Source organism: Hippocampus comes, unplaced genomic scaffold, assembly GCF_001891065.2.
Source record: "Hippocampus comes isolate QL1 unplaced genomic scaffold, H_comes_QL1_v1.1 scaffold249, whole genome shotgun sequence".
NCBI classification, from domain to species: Eukaryota; Metazoa; Chordata; class Actinopteri; order Syngnathiformes; family Syngnathidae; genus Hippocampus; species Hippocampus comes.
This window is the reverse complement of record NW_017805035.1, coordinates 753,161-757,523: the sequence shown is the minus strand read 5'-3', so window position 1 is coordinate 757,523 and position 4,363 is coordinate 753,161.

Below are 4,363 nucleotides of genomic sequence, written 5' to 3'. Positions count from 1 at the left end.
TGGGGGGGGGCGTTGCGCAAAAGTGTGGGGGTTGCTTTAATCCATCTTAACAACGGTGGGGCCTCGAACCCAAAGCGGCAAACAACATGTGGCACGTAAAGCGTCCCTTTGATTGCATTGTGGCTGTCGAAGGCCGCGCGAGCCCGTCGGGGCGGCCCGCCAGACTGCAGCCGCCCACCCCCGCATTCACGGCGCCCCTCTAGCCCCCATCGCCCCCACCGCACATACACACACTGAAGAGCGAGGCCGCGGCCTTCCTGCAGCCGGCTGATGTCAGGCTGCAGGAATGTGGAAAACAGAGCACACTGGGGGGCCTTGTTCTCCCCCCGTGAATAGAAGGCGGCAGGCCAAAGCACATGCCACACACACGGCCCAGCCTGGGGGAGCCAGAGGGGCTTTGTGGGAGGCGTCGGGACGGAGGAGGTGGGGGGGCTGAGTGTATTTTGAGGTCATGTGGAGGCACTTTTGATTCAGTTTCGTTTCCAAAGAAATGGAGACAGAGCTTTTCTGAAAACAACTTGAATGTGAAAGCTTCAAAACAGGAAGTGCAAAGTCAGCACCCTTTGGCAGGCTTTACCAAGTTTTTATTTCTATTTTTTCATCACTCTATGAATGAAGGTTGCGCAAGGGGGTGCTATCGCCACCAGGAACACCAATGGCATCAGGTCAAGCTCAAAGGCACTTGTGAACATTGAAGGATTCAAATTAGGGCTGAACAATTAATCAAATTCAAATCAACATCGCAAAGTAGAAGAATGCAATTGTCTAATTGAAAGGCTGCAACTTTGAGGGGGGGGGGGAGGATACTTCATATCGGTCAGTTGGTAGGCTTTATTTATTTATTTTTAGTTAGTTTGTTCGTTAGTTAGTTTGTGAGTTAATGTCTAAATAAGTTTCGTGCTTAATACCCTGTACGTGCAGTCCACATGTTTACATGACCAAGTTGCCTTCATAAAACCTTCCAATAACCGCTCAACACACAGAGCAACAACGCATACAAAGAGAGCATACAACAACACTCACCGGCATGGGAATAAACTAAAAATAGAAAATGGGATGTGTTCGCCAAAGTTGATTCTTGATGGCTCCTTTACATGAAAACAACGAGTCATCGTTGCAATGGCGTTCACTTCAAATCATTTGCTGACATGTTCCAGCGTGAATAACACTCAAGTCAGCACATTCTCATGCACTCGTCTTACTGTAAATACTTAATTGGCACTTGCCAATTATTCACTGAATGCACCGTAGGGTTGGGAGTGTTTAAAAAAAACGTAAAAAAAAAAAAGTCATTATTAATAAATCCAAGAACCATTTTAAATTTTAAAGCAATGTAATCTGGAATTCGTCATCAACTTCATTTGTTCACTGTGCTGAAGATAGACAGATAATAGATTGATAAATGGATAGATATACGGATTGAGAGATATATTGATTGAGCCATAGATTTAAGGCAGTTGGTCTCAATCTGGGTTTCGATCGAAGCCCAGGGGTTCGGTGAATCGGTCTCAGGGGTTCAACAAAGCCTCTGCCACGGATGTTAAGACACATCGACTCAACATGTCAATTATTGACGACACGCCCGCGGCAGATAATCACATTACATCGCTTGTCCAATCAGTGCTGCGGGAAATTTAGTTCGCTCAGTCATCAATGAGTGACTGTAGTTGATAGTACGTCGTGTGATTTTTTTTTTTTAATTTTTTAATCCATGCTATGTCAAGCAAAAAAAAAAAAAGCGGTCAGACGAATATTTACAACATGGATTCACACGCATCATGCACGATTTGTCATGCCAAGTTGAGCAACTCAAAACTGAAGGAACAAGTCATGAATTGTATTTTTATTTTTCACTAATGTAGAGTTCAGTGAATGTGCATATGAACTGGTTGGGTCCGGTACCTCTAACAAAGTTAAAAACCACTGGTTTAAACTAATTCAAGACAATTACAAGCTGTTTTGCAGTCCGTGAAGGCAATGTCTCTCAGCTAGCTAGCTAGCTAGCTAGCTCGCGAAATAAATAGCTAGCTAGAGAGAGAGAGGGGTAGATCGATTATAGAATAGATAAATGGATATAGTACAGACGGACACATAAATAGTATTGTCCGCAAGCATGACGATGACGACAAGAGTGGCAGAACATGCGCAAAGAAAAACGAGAAGAAGATAAAAAAAGAAGGCCACGTCATTGAAATCAGCTGATTGCCACAAAGCAACTGACAGCAAGTTGTCCAATTCAAAAAAGTGGAAAAGTGATGAAAGCAGCAAGAAACATGAGACATGGAAATGAGGACAGCGCCTTTTGTGATGTCGCCAAGCAACCAGCTTGAGACAAAATAAGAAGCACGAGGGCATGCGTGGTGACATCAGTGTTCCAACATGGCCGACACGAGCAACAACTGCTAACACTATTCCTTCTTTTCACATTATTTTTTTTTCGTACTTGTGTGCTCGCTCACACTTTAAAGGTCGAATAAGATGTTAAATGTTTACACTTGTGTGTATTTCACATGCGAGGCCCAAGCAGTCTCCCACTGCATGACTGTCGAGGTGCGGTCATGTCTGCAAGGATGATGTCACTGCTCTTATGTAAGCATCAACAAGTCCAGACGTGCTCTCGCCGCCAGATGTTTGAGGCCGACAGTGGTGCTGCATAACCAAGTTCAAAAACGTTATTATTGTGCTTCAGTCATAAGTATCTGAATTGTACTCATTTTCCAGACTACTTTTTTACTTTTACTCGCAACAATTGAACACGGATATCGGTTCTCTGTTTCCAGAAAGCTAAAACTTCACATTTTAGGCCTTTTATTGTGGGCAGCCAAAGACACACCTAACTTTGCTTGGGATAAATCTGTTTAGCTTAATGCTAACACGCAATGTAATCGCCCAGATAGGTGAATGAATTTCAGGCACATGATGGTGTTTTAACGCAACAAGCGATGGCTAATTGAACAAAAATGTTGCAGCAACTCATGTAGACAATGTACCAACATGCAAAGGCATGTTTTTAAAATTGTTTTATCCTTTGTGAAAAATGACAAAGTACACCGCAGCACACTGAGTCACGTTCTTTCAGCAATCAGAACATATTATGGCCTTCTCAAACTACACAACTTTTTTTGTATTTCATGACAGTGGCGCTGTCAGCCTACCAGATAAATATCGGTCTGTATCTTGGATCGGGCGAGATGTCACACTACAAGTCCATCACCGACCACACCCCGGCAAGTCATTGTGTGATTCAGTCCATCAGCGCAGGGTGGCAGGAAAAACAAACAGCTGTAGTCACAGTCATGTCGAGGGAGGTATTTTGTGCATGTGCCTTGTTTCTGTGTTCAGAAAAAGAAAAAAAAAAAAACTAAATAGAGAGTATGGACCTGTTCCTGAATGGTGGGAAGAAAGCGTCTATTTTCCAAAAAGAACTTGAGATAACACATTTGTTTCATGTCAGCCCATTTGCTAATCAGCTACTAGCTTTGCAGTTAGCAAACGTAGCATGAGTAATTTGAAGTCATTTTTATTTCTTTAGTTTGCTTTCAAATGCCTTTCAATATTTTGTCAATGTGTGCTTTTTTTTTGTCATTTTCGTAAACTACTTTTGTTCTTTTTGGTTTGCCTTTGAATGTCTTCGGCACAATTAGTCGCCTTGTGTATGAAGTGTTCGATATAAATAAAGCGGCCTTGCTTTGCTGTGGCTCTTTTTGTTTCGAAATGCTTTTAAATGTTATTTTTAATGATGTGAAGCACATTTGAGTTACCTTGTATATGAGGTGTGCGGTACAAATAAAGTGGCCTTGCCTTCTAAGTGCGGCATGCAAATTACTCTTTGACATTAAAAAAAAAAAAAAACTAATTAAGTTGACTTTGAAGTTTCAATTAGGCACACCGATATGAATCGTATGTAGTGTCACATGTTGTGCGATGCATTTTGGAACAGGAGTCAATATTTAGCCTGAAGCCAATGATCACGTGGGTAACAAAGTGATCTTAAAACGTTAAAAAAATAACTAAAAAAATTAAAAAAAAGACCAATGTTGTTCTTAAATTCTTCCGAAAGCATGAAAAGCCACATGAAAAAAAGAGCCCCACTTTCTATTTCACTGTAAATCCTCGCAAAAAATCCCCAGTGGTAATCCATACGCCTCCTCACAGACACACACACACCACTGTGGTTGAAAAAAAAACCAAAAGAAACAAAAAACCCAACAGAGCTGACTGTAGGCGTTCTCGGTGGCGATAAAGCGACAACACAATGGAAGCCAAGCCGTAACGCTGAATGCATTTACATGTCCAAAACGACAGAATAATGTAAACAGCAAATACCGACATGTGTAAGAACAAAACCAACTCCATGACCGCC